At 35.5% G+C, this 15,413-nt stretch overlaps 2 protein-coding genes across 13 annotated transcripts in view; one reads left to right on the top strand and one right to left on the bottom strand.

Annotated features, from left to right (window-relative positions):
* LOC141453470 (uncharacterized) overlaps window positions 1–15,413 on the top strand; it is a 337,574-nt gene that overhangs the window by 60,162 nt on the left and 261,999 nt on the right. The window lies entirely within an intron of this gene.
* Window positions 1–15,413, bottom strand: part of LOC141453471 (uncharacterized) — a 291,215-nt gene that overhangs the window by 50,968 nt on the left and 224,834 nt on the right. For 4 of the 9 annotated variants that reach the window (XM_074126771.1, XM_074126778.1, XM_074126775.1 and 1 more), the window contains one exon: window positions 9,431–9,487. The exons of 4 other annotated variants lie outside the window; for them this stretch is intronic. The gene's annotated coding sequence lies outside the window, so the exon portion shown is untranslated. One more of the 9 variants, XM_074126773.1, reaches the window with a different exon arrangement.

Genomic DNA, 15,413 nt, shown 5'->3' on the forward strand with positions numbered 1-15,413 from the left:
GGATATTGAGTTAATATTTAGTACTGAATGAATTGTTCGCTGACCAGTACCGAAGATTCTTATTCCTCACGAATAAGTGGATCTTTCAAGCGCAAGGAAGTAAAAGTGAGATCAGTAAGCCAGCTTTCTTGGAAGTACATCAGTACTACCAACTAAAATTTCTTAAAGCGGAAAAAAACAGAAATTTAGGATGAATTTTGATTATCAAAAAAAGTATTTATTAAAATCTAAATTTAGTAATTTTCCCATGAATATGAATTTTCTTCCTGATATGGATAATTCTTGGAAATTTTCCCCTAAAGAGAAATTTATTAACTTGTTTTCCTTTCCTCCCCAGCCCTCACTTTATAGTAAATAATTATTTGAAAAGTTTCCTTCTAAAGTCAAGGTAAGAAGAGAGAGTATCTGCTTAAATGTTTAACGTACCGTTAAGCATATACTCCAGCTGTTCTTAAGAAAACTTTCACAATTAAAGATTTCCCAAACACTAACTGGGTAAGAAGAGATTGTTACAGATTTAAGTTTATAGCACGCAGAACTATTGTATTTAGCTCAAGCTTTGTAAAACCCAAAACTTTTGTTTTATTACACATTACAATAACAGAAAACTATTATATTAAGATATTATTGTCTAAATTTTTCAAATAATATTAACTAATATTCTTTTAGATATTAGATTGATAAAAAAAATATCTAGTAAGTTGAAAAAAAGCGGTCTATTGTACAAAAGAGAAAAAGTTAAAAAAGTAAAGTAAAGTAATTGCCAATTTTTTCAGGCGGGGCTTAACGTCCAACTACCAAATTAGGTGTAGTGGACGGAGGCGACTAGAAAACATACTTTACTATAAATTCCTCATATTAACACATTAAATAAAATACAAGGCCTAGACCAGGGGAATCGAACCCATTAAACCAACAATACATCTTAGCTTTGCGGGTCTAGCCTATAACCGACTAACATACTTTACTATCCTTAACAAAAACTTACAGTTTAAAAAGTTAAGTATAAGGGTTGATTAAACGCCAAAAGGTACACAAATCAGCAAGTACCCAACATTTCATTAATACTTCATTGATATTATTTAAGTAATTTTACCGCATTAATTTTCATTAATATTTTTTAAGAATTTATTAGATGTCACATACCCTTATGCTGGCCATTGTCATCTACAAAATATTTGTTCAAGTAGCACACCATTTAACTTAGATTGACTGTAATATCTATTTATCTATAATAATCAAACTATTAATTACAGGTGAAAAAGAAAACGTTATAAAAATAAAAAAATATGAGGCTTAAAAATTCAAAAAATTTTTTAAAAAATGCTTACACCAACATACATCAATGATTTTGTTTATTTATTTTTATTTTTAAATAAAAATCGTCGGTTTAAGTTCATTCTTCGATTAAAGTAATTGTTATTTTATGTAGTAGTCAATCTGGCTTTATCGTAAATAATATAGTTGTCTTCAATTACATTCTCCATCTAGGTGTTCTTCCCACAATGTTGTGTATATGTAATATAAAGTAAATAAGATATGCATATTTTTAGGACAGCTAATTATTCCAGTATTTTACTATAAGTAAAATTAGGGGAACTAAATTAAATTACAATTGAGAAATGAATAAATAATTTTGAATAATCTACTTGTTATTAACTGTGTGTAATTGTGCTCACGAATATTTCGGTAAGACGAATTCAAGACTGAAATATTGTTTTAAATCCTCCGTGATTCAAATTTAAACAGTAGCCGACTCTAAATTTGTCTTTTTCTAATTTAACATGCATGTATATGTGACAACTTCAGAATAAAGGGCACATTAAAGAGAAATCAGAAGAATAATTTGGAATAGAGTTAAAATAAAGTACCTATTTATACGAAGATATAATATACATTTTATCACAATTATAACTATTATGAATGAACTGGCCAGCATAAGGGTATGTGACATCTAATAAATTCTTAAAAAATATTAATGAAAATTAATGCGGTAAAATTACTTAAATAATATCAATGAAGTATTAATGAAATGTTGGGTACTTGCTGATTTGTGTACCTTTTGGCGTTTAATCAACCCTTATACTTAACTTTTTAAACTGTAAGTTTTTGTTAAGGAGATTTTTGTACCTTTTGGATAGATTTTCCTTTTTGTCTATTAGCAAAGTTACGCCTGCTTTACAGATTTTTTGAAAATTTGGAATAAGCTATTCTATCATTATAACCTGATAAGGTGTTAAATCGGAACCGTAATTACCACTAGAGAGATCTTTTTAAAGAATGGTTATAGTTGCGGTCCCCAAACCATCCTCAATAACCATTTTTTGGAGAAAGCGTTTTGAATAAAATAGGAAGGTATTTGTACGTAAATGGCAAAATTAAACTGCGATTTCAGTACTTCCTTTTAAGAGGAGCAAGAAAAATAAACTGCGATTACAGTACTTCTCCCTAAAAGGCAAAGATTTTGAATCGAACGACAATTCATTGATGTAAATCGGTTCACTCATTGATAATTTTAACGATTGCAGTACTTCCTCTTAGTAGGTGTAAGAGCATGATGGCACTTCACAGCCACGTAGAGGAGCTTTAATCACTTCTTCGTGCTAAATTTTATCAAAATCGGACTAAGCTTTGTAGAAATATTGGTAATAATAGTTTTAGAAAGGGCCTTATTTGGGTGGGGCGAACTCCCCTCCTTATGAGGCATAGCGTCGAGACTTTTAAAGTACAAATCTGTACAAAATTTCGATTCGAATGACACTTCATTCATGAAAATCGGTTCACGTGTCGATAATTTGAAACGATTGCTATACTTCCCCTTAACAAGTGTAAGAGCAGATCGTCGCTTTATTGTTAGGTAGGGGAGCCCTAACCCTATCATCCTACCAAATTTTATCAAAATCGGGCCAAGATTTACAGAGTAATTAGTAATAATAATTTTGGAGGGGGCCTTACATAAAGGGGGCTAACTCCTCTCCCATTCGATGCACAGGGCCGAGACCCCCAAAAGGCACATCTACATAAAATTCCCAATCGAATGACACCTCATTCATGAAAATCGGTTCACGCGTTTAGGCGCTACGTTGTTTACAAAAAAGGTAACAACAAGAACAACAAGAACAACAAGAAGAAGAACAAGAACAAGAACATTTTTTGAAAAAGCGGTTTTTGCTCATTTTCGGCAACTTTTTTCTCGAAACCTATTAGATCTGGGTGGTTGCAAAAAAATTACAGTTATGAAGGAGGGTTTGGAGTAAGATTTAAAGAAAATTTGGGAATTTTATCTTTTATAGAAAAAGAGAAAAAAATTGTCAAAGTTGGGTGTTTTTCAACGTTACGCTTTTTCGTGCAGTTTTTGATGGTCAACCCTTATACAACTGTCCTACCGGACAGTTTTAATAAATTCCTCATATTAACCATTAAATAATATCCAAGGCCTAAGACCGGGGGAATCGAACCCAGTACCACGATACATATTAGCTTCGCAGGTCTCGCCTCTTAACCGCTCGGCTACCGTGGCGCCTTTGTAGACAAGAGTATTTACGCCGCAATTAGAGCCATTTCAAATTTATGATTGGTTGATTTTACTTAATAACTTTTCTGTGGGCATGTCTTTATTTTTAGATTTCTGAATAAGTATAAATAATAGACCTCCGTAGCTGTAGCTTTGGTAATAATTTTATACTAAAGACTAGAAATCATGATAGTTTGACCTTAACAGATGATAAAATATACTCAAGGTATTGCCACGTACTATTTTTGTGGTAAATAATTTGTTTCTTAAAGAGGGGGAGTTTAATTTAAATGTCTGGGGGTGGGGGAGACTTTTCTTTTCTGGTTTTGTTCTTTCCCTTCATGCTGCATGACCTTGGGGGCCTCCTTCAGCAAAAGAGAGCTCTTGCGTCTCTCAGATTTCACTACCAACTGCTCAGTGAGCGGGGGCAGATTTTCTAGTCTAGATTCATTGTAATCTCTTAACTGCCGTGCGAGGAGATTAAAAGAGACTTCACTGACTCCTAGCGACCATTTCCTTTGCTTCCCAGCTTTTCTTCCTTTTCTTCTGTTGTTTTCTTCATCCATGGATGCTGCCTTCACCCTTTGTGTGAGAGAGAGAAATATTTAATAAGAATTTCCCGTTTAGAGAAAACTTTTTCCAGAACAGTTTTTTTTTAAAACCTCTGATTAATTATTTAAAGCAGCTATTTCATTGTAAAAATCTGACATAACCAACTTTGATTCACTATAACTTTACAGCATCTCTTTATCTTTTCTACTCCATTATCTCAATTTTTTTTTTTTTTTTTTTCTTCTTCTTCTTCTTCTTCTTTAGAGGTGGGGCAGTTATTGTTTACCCCAAACTTCCACCATCAAGTTTTACATTTTCTATGTATTACAATATCTGTGAAAATTTTTAACAGCTTCTCTGCCCCCAGCACGATGAAATGGCAGAATGATTAACGATATCAGAATCACCGAACCGAAACCCAATATAGGAGCTTTTACCGGTTTTCCATCATTAATCTTTATGATAGAATGTTAATTAAAAAAATAAAGAAAATAAAAGTAGAAACAGTGCTGACGATTGATTTTAGCGAAACAAACAGCGGAAGCGCTTTTCATTTTAATAATTGTTATTAATAGTATGCGACCAATTAATTAAGAAAATATTACGTCTATACCACGTGTCTTTTCCCCCTTATTATTAATATTTTTTTATTGCAATTAATTCCAAATGAAGAATAATTTTATTATCTTTCTCTTACTGTAGTAAGAAAATATATCAATTAGTAAATTCATGTTAGAAGTCAGTTGTAAACCGGAAATAACTCCACTCAGGTTTCAAGATTGCGAGGGAAAAACAAGTTCAAAACTCCACAAAACCAGCTTATACAGCGCACATTAATTGGATATTTCTTTTTCCCCAGATTGTTCTATCCCAGGATGTAGGAGTGGAATGATTATCCGAGAATGCTAAATGGCTGTCAAGAGGTTTTATAAATGACGACCCACTTAAGCAAAAGAAGCTCAGAGACCTGGATCTGGGGAGAACATGAAAAGAACTGGAAGATATGTGTTCTTCTTTGTCTAATGCTCTTATGCCTTTCAGCGTCGAGCTTTACTTAGGCCCTTAACCAACGGATGTACTCTTCGCTGTTGCTTGCCAATTTTTGGATAGAAGACCTAGTCTGACCTCGCTTTAGTGCCAATCGCCCGATGTATTCCAAATAGCCCAATCTCGGTCTGCCTCTTGGTCTTCGGCCTTCTGATTTGGCCTCCATCAAGCATCTAATCTTCTCCTCTTCTCTTCTTCTGCAGACGTGGCCAAACCACCCCAACTGCCGATTCTCCAACTTAGTTACGAAGGGTTGTACCTCTAAGCTGCTCCTTATTGTTTCATTTCTGATTTTATCTCGCTGGAAGATATGTGCTGGGGTTAAACACAGCAAGACTATGATGCCTTGGCTGTGTAAACAAAGAACCGAAGAGACTCTATGCTTAGGCAGAAATCCAGATTATTCTGATCACAGGCCTATTCACAGGGCATGGTAGGTTCAGGAAGCAGTTCTGTACAAGGTGGGGGCTTATTAGCTTGGATCCGATGTGCAGATTGTGTGTCAGGAAGAGGAGAAGACGGCCTCTCACCTGTTCGATTACGTTGCACTCGAGTGATTGCGCTATGAAATCTTTGGATCTTTGAAACCAAAGGAGATAGTAGCGCAAAAAGAACTGGTAGGGAAAGTCCTCAACCTCCTTAGTAGGGGAGGTTTCGTCTTCTAGATCCAATGAGGAGGGCACAATAAGTCTCATGTGGCTGCGGTGCCTTGGGCAAAGGTGCCGTCCCACTAGTTTTAATCTTAACAATAAGAATTAAACTTCATAAATAAATGGCGTGTAACAAATAAATTGTGACTGATCTTCTGGAACTAAAGAAGGATTCAGCTGAGTTTCAGTCGTTTCAGCAGCAATGCCTACATCTGTAAGTGATATTCGTACATCTTAAATGGGAATAAATAGTTATTCGAGATATTAGAATCTGAAGCATAACATCTCAGCTCTGAAGCACTGCTCAACATCCAACAAGAACTGCTCAGCTTTAAATAGATTCCTGCTTAGGAATCACTTAGTTCATTGGTTTACAATTGTGGCTCTTCTAGCATGTTCATGGAAATTTTGTTCTGAATTGAGACAAACACAAAAGAACTATTTTGCAGGAAGTGATCAAACCGATTTCGTCTAACTTACTCGCCAATGACGTGATTACGATGTAGGTTCTTTTGTCAAGTTTGCGCTCATTAAATCTTACAACCAGTACATGATGTTAGTTGGTATTTTGGAGAACAAATGATACAGTCATTTAATGACACAGAGGCTGCAGCATCTTCATGTCTTTATCTGTTAACAAAAACAGCACAGTAGTAGTTTTCCACTAGAAGTCGAAGAAATTTTCCCTTTTAACACTCGGCAAACAGAGTCACACTCCTTTTTTTTTTTAGATATGTCTCAAGATGTTGAGGACGTTGCAAATGTACATGGACATAAAAAGTTTCTCTGGATATGTTCTCTTGAAGCAGAGATAATCTGAACTTTGGGTGTGTGCTTTATGTGACATAAAATGTTTTTATAAAAACAGAGCTTTTGGCTAACTTGATAGTTTAGTTTTTCCAACATGGATTATGGCTTTTTCTTTTATGGGGAAAATCCTCTCTTTTTCTTCTACATCTCCATAGATCATCAAACTTCTTGGTGGACACTTTTACCGCTATATCTTTAAATATTTGCAGTTTGAAGTAAGAGAGCCTTCTTTTAAACCAACTTTCTCTTAGTTAAATCTACTAAATCTTTTTCTAAATAAATGTTATATTCGAGCCTATTTATTAAACTCAAAAAATTTCAAAACAAATGAATAAATAACCTGCATGAACTCATTTTTTACACGATTCCAATACTTAACCAGACGAGGAAATCGGTAAATTGGAAAACTAGAAAGGCAAACCGTAAAACTCTAATAGAATATTAATTAAATTTTAATACAAAACCAACTGTTTCGTCTCAGTTTTAACTCCTGTCTGTCCCCCAATGTATGCTAATCGCATCGCACGCATCGAACTCGGCAGTTGTCGTGCTTACGACAATTTCCGACTGCTCATTGCTCTGTTCAGTCCCCTCTCGAAGTCTCTCTTCGTCGTTTACCGCAGTCTGTTCGTAACGTTTGTTCTCTGGCACTCGTACGGAAGTGTTTCCCGTTTTCCGCTATTCTCGCTACACCGCACGTTCACCGCTAGTGTACGAGTGTCCAGTTTACTACTCTTCTCGTTACGCCGCAATTTCTAGTGTTAACCCGTGTTCACTTCTATTCGTTACACCGCATGTTCACGGGCACGCAGTTTTCCGCTATTCTCGTTACACCGCATGTTCACCGCTATAAAGAATATTAACGCCTATTTGGCCTTCAATCAGCTCGCCTTTAGTCAAGAGGACATAAGCTACGCTCATAAAGGTATCTGGGGCCAGGTGGTGGGGGAGTCGACTCTCTTTTCCCTTTGGGGTTTCCATTTCCTTAGAGCTTTGTCACGCCAGTGTCCACATCTTGGAAGGTAAGCTTTATTATTTCATTTTATTTGTATAATTTCATTTGATTGCCCGCATTAAGAACTACACCCTATTTTATACAGTCCACTTACCGCGTTTGTTTGCAAAGATCAAACACCAACCAATTAATATTTTGAACCGAATTAATAATATTAATATTAAAATCCTTTCAATAAACCTAGAATTTTGCTACAGAAGTAGCTGTTAGTGAAAATTTATAGCATTATATATTCGCCAACTCATATATATACAGGGCAATTTGAGATCGCCCTCAGCATGTCGGTTGCAGCTGGCAGTTGGAAAGTGATATTTACTTTACCAACCCAAACAGGGAGCCAATAAAAGTGTCAGGATTTAATCCATGATCTTCTTTTTCCAAATAGATTTAATTTATTTTTTAATATATTAATTTATTATTAAGAATAATTATATTAAGAGCTTTCTCAAAGGAAACTGGTTTCGAAACTTCACCCATCACCAGAGATAGATTAATTAGTTTGGAGTAGAGATTTCGAATTCACTCATGAATTCAGCCTTCATTACACTTGTTTACTGAGTAAAGAAGGTTACATGGTATGTATGAGTGTTATTCAGAATGTTTACTGAGTACTTAAAGCTAATCTGCCCAAATTTTAATCTAAGTTATTGTTAACTTTATTCTGGGCGTTTATTTTTGGTCCAATCAGCGCGTTGGCGCTATAACAGTGATAACTATGAATTACAGAGGTATACGAGTGGAGAAGTTACCCAAAACATTAGAATGTTAGTCACTCTCTTTACTTGAGAGGAGATCACGAAGCCACTGTCTTTCTAAGGCGTCTTGTCTGGGTTATCAGAAAGAGTTCTAGAAGAAAGATTTTTAGCTAGAGGATTTATATGAGATTGAAGGTTGAAGTGGAGTTTTCTGTATCTTCTTTTAGCAACTTGTGTGACAAAAGAAATGTTAAGGGTCAGTGTGTTATTGTTAAATAAGTTGAAAGTATTTTTGAAACAAAATAAATTGATTCAACATTTTTGGGGCATTTCTTTTGGGACTAGATTTGTTAAAATAGGACTTGGTAATCTAATTTCAATAGTCGGTTACCGCTTGCTTATCGATAACAGTGTGAAAAAGTATGGATCGTGTAGTAAAGTATGATTTTCCGCACTCTGGGGTGAGCTACATAGACAGATGATCGTTGGCCGCAAGAAAAGTATAAAGAACACAAATTATCAAAATGTAATACACAGAGGTAAGGATGGTTTAGTATAACCCTTGAGATATACTCGTATATTCTACAATAGATACCATTAGCCAATATTGTGGCTTTTTGGAAATGGATTATACACTACACAAAATCTGAAACGTACCACCTGAACGTATTCGCTGAAATAGGCTACCTTAGCCGGTGTAGTTTATGACTGAAAATGCTCTATGGGAGCATATACTATTTGGGGAGGAAAAAAGGCTTACTTAACGACATGACAAATCTCAGCTGATGTGGTTGGAACACATAATGGAGTTTTTAACTGATACAGGGCCTAATTGGTGGAAAACGACATTCAAAACCTCTTTTTGGAGGAGGTCTTGGAGAAGGTTTTAGGGAGGGATGAATGAAGCCAATAAAAGTAGTATTTCTTTAAGTATTGCTCCATGATTCATAAAAAATGCTTAAGGTTTCCTTAAAATCACTGTTTCTCCCTCAACCCATCAAGTTTATATTGTTGAATACTATTATGCATGATGCAAGATTTACCATGTATGCATGATGAATCATGTTCCAGAGGGTTTTCTGCCATTGAAGATCATTTATATTAGGAAAATATGCAAACTTATTTACCAAATTTAGGAAGAACTTACTGCATTTTAGATTTTCACCAAAAACGTTTAGGCACATTTAACTGCATTTTGACTTACCTGAAACAAAGAGTAAAATAAACATTAATACAAAAAAATAAGAATGTAATTATCACAAGAGGGTGGATCTTTTACCTGCTTAAAGGGAATATGGAAATTATACATAGTATTAGAGATGTGCAGTAAGGGACTCAGACTTAAAGAATCTCTTTGTTCGATTATTTCTGCCGTTAGCTTTGACGGTAGATCACATGTAAACTGTTCCCTCACAAATAGGGCTCAAATTTGCTACAGATTCTAAAGGACTGTTTTCGTCACAACCATAGTCGCGTAGAAAGGTTTCGGGCACTTGGAGAGATTTTTTTAGTAGAACCTTCCGGCCTTCTCGTTGCCCTCATGCACAGGCATCCTGGATATAGTGATTTGGAAACACCTGCAGAGTTTGGTATTAAGTGGAAACCAGGATGTCTGGAGTTGTCATTTTCCAAAAGCAGACCTCACCTGTACTTTTTACTAGGTTATACTTGGCATTCGCAGCTCCGTACACCTTTGGGACTATTGTTAGAGGTTATAGAGATCTGCCTCGGTTGGCCAAGAAGATCTACGTATTAGAGATCGCATCAAGGCACGGGTTTCCGCCACGAGAGGTTTTTGATAATTTGATGGGGGCTCCTCGTTTCTAAATTCATAAAAAATTGATTTTGAAATGTACCACTGCGTCACGCTTGAATTGTGCCCAATTATCTCTCGCTGGCAGCGGAATCTACTTTTAATCTCTTCATGTTCAGCAAACCTTCTCTTAGATTCAGTCGCTTAACACTAGGGAGCTTGTTAATAACGTTCCAGTCGCCCAGGTTATAAATATAGCAGAAATTACAACTGCTGCTCCTTGTTACCTTGCTAACAGAATGGTGAGAAAAAAATGGATACGGGTAGATTGAGTAATTTAAATTTAATATTATATCATTATGTCTTATCCCATTGTTAATAATCAAGGCCCAGTGAAGGATTTGCTAAAAGTCTCGCAGTTGCTAAAGACTTGTACAGAGGAGGAGGAGGAGGGTATCTACAGCTTACCAGGATGATGTCTTGTTGTAGATGAGCCGGACCGTACTGGAGCGGTTACAGTGAGAGTGAAAGGGCCCACAGTGCCCTAGACTTAATATCCGCTTGTTTATGGCGGCTCGGCCGACCCACATCCAACGGGTAGTTCCAGCATATTGCAGCAAGCCAACCTTCCTCTTCCTAACTACATGTTATAATCTAACTAGATGAGACGTGGCTGTAAAAGCTCCTAGTAACTCCGCTCTGGTTAACTAGACTGTCCTAACGTCATAAACCTATCCTAGTTAATAGGGACTGCTCTAGGATACTGTCCTACCTAATTCGCGCTAACGACCTACAACGGTCTCCTTAATATTTCTTCACTAATTAAATGTCATCCGTGTCGTCATCATTTCTTATCCTTTTTTTTCTTCACTTTCTTTTAATGACGTATGAGAAAATTGAATTTTATTTCTCTAAAATCAAATTTGAGATAAAATTATGAGAATAATTGGGTTTCTAAATGCTAGTCCTCATGTAACATATTTTTACCTAAAATTACGAATTAAAAAAAAGGCCCTTTTTCAAACTAAAGACATTTTTACACTCCCTATTACAGTTCAATAAGACAATCTTCATGAGAGCTCAGAATTCAAAAGATAAACCAATTATTTCTCTTATTTTATTTATCTTGGAAGTTACACCAGCGCTGGATACACTATTAGTTAGAATGACAATAACTGACACCACTACAAACTCCACTAATTGAGAGGAGAAGTTACCCAGCGGTAACACTCCTTAAGTCTTCTCTAGGATTAGTCTCTTCAGAAGAGAAGAAATCGCCTCCACTGGCGTTTTAATCGTCTCGCAGGATGATCTGGAAGGTGACGAGACGATAAATGGCGGAACAATCGATTGGAATGAGACCTGTAAGTTCTGATGAAAAGTTTTTACAGTGAATTTGAGCCACCAGGACTTAGGAAAAACGGTTTTTTCATGTCTGGGTGGATGGTTAGTTGTGTAACATAAAATAAAAGTGTTAACACTGTTCATCAAGGACGGTGAGCTGTTAGAGGCTCCATAGAAAGGATACACCTGATCCAGGATCCAACATGGACTCCAATTTGTGAAAATCACTTTTTTAAAATTCCCAAAACCCAAATATGAATATTTCCAGTCAGTACTTAAAATAGTAAAGCAGCAAAACTTCTTCTTGATCTACTTCGAAAAATGTAGGCGAATCGGAAACAAAAACAAATCATATCTTGATGTTTAAAGGAACGAATTAAGACGAAAGGATAAGTGAAATAATTATGGGACATAATCCTGCACTTTAAATTATCTTTTTGATTTTTAACATTCAGGTCAACATTTAAGGTCATCGTGGCCTCTTTTTCGTTAATGACAATATTCATATACAGGGTGAACCAGTAAGTATTGTCCACAGGCCTACTGTGTGTAGTACATCTAAAGTGGAGTTCAATGACGTATTGGCCAACTTCATATTTTCCTCTGTTCTTGAGTGACGTCACTTTAAAGTTTTTTTCTAAAATCATTACTTTTTTCCAATAAAAATGTTATTACTCAGAAAGTTTTAGTCCGAATTCGATTCTGATGACACGGTTAGAAAGACAGATAAATTTTCTAAAAATTGATACCATTTTGAAGCATAAGTTATACTCCAAACAGCCTCAATCTTCCTCCTAGATGCTGGAAAAATAATAGTAATCGAAATTTTCAAGAAAACTCATTTGGCCCTTACGTGATCATTATCAGACCTAGGTGCTGGCACTTTTTATAAAAGATTGCTTGTTTAATGGGCTTTCAAACGGTATATCATTTTCTAGGATTCCTTTTATGTTCGTACGAGAAATTACGTTTGTTTTACAAGAAAACGTGTTCACGAGCACTTAAGAGTGTTAGTTATCAAGTTGTTTAATTCATTGAAAACTCTTTTAGATGGACCAGTAGCCAATTTTAATGTAGACTGTCCTTAAATTAGGAAGTCAAAAGTTACAAATTGCACTAAAAAAAAAAATCTAAATTCTGAAATATTTGAGAAAATGTTAGGAAATATTTTAAACAAGTACTAATTTTATTTAAAAAAATCATATAGTTTGTATTTACTCCAAATTACTATTTCACACACAATACACTGTTGAAAAAAGAAAAAAATGTAAATAAGCCTTAACCACCCTTTGAACCCTCTAACAGATAATCGTTGTATCTGAATTAGGTATTAACCAGTACAACTAGGTGCCTTACAAATAAACTTCACTTATCTGTTACCTTGGTTTCAAAATTTTCTATTGTACCATAGCACTGTTGAGTGCTCGTGAACACGTTTTCTTGTAAAACAAACGTAATTTCTCGTACGAACATAAAAGGAATCCTAGAAAATGATATACCGTTTGAAAGCCCATTAAACAAGCAATCTTTTATAAAAAGTGCCAGCACCTAGGTCTGATAATGATCACGTAAGGGCCGAATGAGTTTTCTTGAAAATTTCGATTACTATTATTTTTCCAGCATCCAGGAGGAAGATTGAGGCTGTTTGGAGTATAACTTATGCTTCAAAATGGTATCAATTTTTAGAAAATTTATCTGTCTTTCTAACCGTGTCATCAGAATCGAATTCGGACTAAAACTTTCTGAGTAATAACATTTTTATTGGAAAAAAGTAATGATTTTAGAAAAAAACTTTAAAGTGACGTCACTCAAGAACAGAGGAAAATATGAAGTTGGCCAATACGTCATTGAACTCCACTTTAGATGTACTACATACAGTAGGCCTATGGACAATACTTACTGGTTCACCCTGTATAGGCAAAGGAGATCCTATAAGAGGCTCCAAGAAATAGAAAATCTAAGAACAAGCTGCTGGGATTCAAACCCAGGATCACCGCGTGGAAATCCAATACGCTGTCCACTCAGTTACTAATTAAGAACCCAAAATTTATACTTTATTTATAAATAAAATAAAATAACGAAGAAATAAAATCCATCATTGCTATTGTAACTCATGCTATTGTAAAGTATTCGTTTTTAAGAAGCTAGAGGGGGCAGTAAGAAAACTTGCAAGAAGTTCCTTCAATAACTCTTCATAAAAAGAAAATATCTATTTATCATCATTTTTCCTGTCCTACCAACTTCGTCCCAACTTCTGGGTCTTCAATTTCTGGCTTGTCACGTTTATATAAGCCTTTAAGTAGAACTCACCGCCTCCAAGGTGAATTTTAAGATTTTTTTTTTCTGTGTGTTTTTATTCTTCGTTTTTCTTATATTTGTTTTATTTTTCGTTTATTCTTCAAAATAGTACAAAATAGAACCGAACATAGAACTGCGGGAATTTATTGATTTATGAAAAAAATGCAGATTAGTTTTTTTTAATCATAAAAAATCTTACGTCTTAGTCTTTGGTCATCTTCAGTTCTTGAAGACATTCATCGGGACCATAAGGTTGTGCTGTAGGGTTTTTTTTTTTTTTATTAATTTTGAGGTTATTATTGGTGCCCGGAGCTTTTTTACTGTTCTTATCTAGCAGACAACACTGCACATCACCGGGACAGTGAGCTGTAAGAAACTCCTAGCAGAAGAAAATCTAAAGACCAGCAGCTGGATTCGAACCCACGATCTCCGCATTGGAATCCAGCACGCTACCTATTAATTAATTATTCGAGAAATAAATAGAACAATTAAAACTCAATTTCAGTTTCATTTTAATGAATATAGTAAGTAAAGTAATCGCCTATTTTTTCAGGCGGGGCTTAACGTCCAACTACCAATTAGGTGTCGTGGACGGAACATTTTAATGAATATAAAAGATTTATTACTATTTTTAGCGTCGATGTGTTCTTTTTATTAAACAGGACTCTTTCTTGGTCCAGCAATCGTATCAATATTAGAGTTTCAAGTATTATAACCAAGTGTAGTGCTCTAATAAAGTTTATGTACCACACAAGAGAACTCTAACACTAAAGCTCTAAAGATTTATTACTTTATCCTTGGTAATAAAATTTTTTATTACCAGCCATAAACTGCCTTTCAATTCTTATTATTTTGTTATTATCGTTATTGTCATTATTTCCTTTCCAATCTCAAGATTTCCTGAGATGTAATATAACAATGGTATCCGGCCAAGTACAGTATTATTGGTCACTTAGAAATTTTGCGTACAATACGTTATGTGTTCTAGGTCATCCATTGCAGTTGGATGTAAACATTTCGGTCCAATCCCTGGGAAGCTGTACTGGTATTGGAACTGTGCCAATTGCCGAAAGCTCTGTAGGCGCGACCCAGATTCTCTCAGCTTCCCGTGAGGTTGTTAGTGCTGAGGACAGCAACTTCTACCGTCATTCATTACTGGTCATCGGTACTTATCACGCAGTAGAAGATCAGGTCGATTGTTTTAGACTGTTCTGTTGGTGAGCAGAAGTGTCCGAACGTAGTACAATCCATGTGTATGACACACTGAAGCACAGGTTGAGGCTCATATAAAGTCGGTACTAAGTCACACTTCTATTAATTACCAAATTTTCGTAACCAACTTCTGATGGATAATTTTACGTCGAACAAGGTAATTTGATTTGTGCCAAAGGCTTTTAATGCCACAGTCTACATCTATTATTCTGCATACCAGGTACTTCTCATAATTCCTGATGGCTTTGCAAACAAATCTCCACAAGTGGAGGCAAGCGTTTTGTCGACATATGATAGATTAAGGTCATAATGAATGCTGGTCGTATAATAAAATGCTTTTCCAGACTTCTGACCTGCAGTAATCCATAGCAGATGCTTCCCTGACTTCCGGGTCGAATGCATTTAAATTCCCAGGGGGTGTGAACTTAACATCAGCCCTCACATATGCTTTTTTTTTTTGCAACAAGGATTCCTCGGCGTAATCTTGGAAATATTTCTGTAAGTGCTTAATCTGCACAAGACA

Source organism: Rhodnius prolixus, unplaced genomic scaffold (genome assembly GCF_049639745.1).
Source record: "Rhodnius prolixus isolate KJV_2025 unplaced genomic scaffold, Rpr scaffold_3, whole genome shotgun sequence".
Lineage (NCBI taxonomy): Eukaryota > Metazoa > Arthropoda > Insecta > Hemiptera > Reduviidae > Rhodnius > Rhodnius prolixus.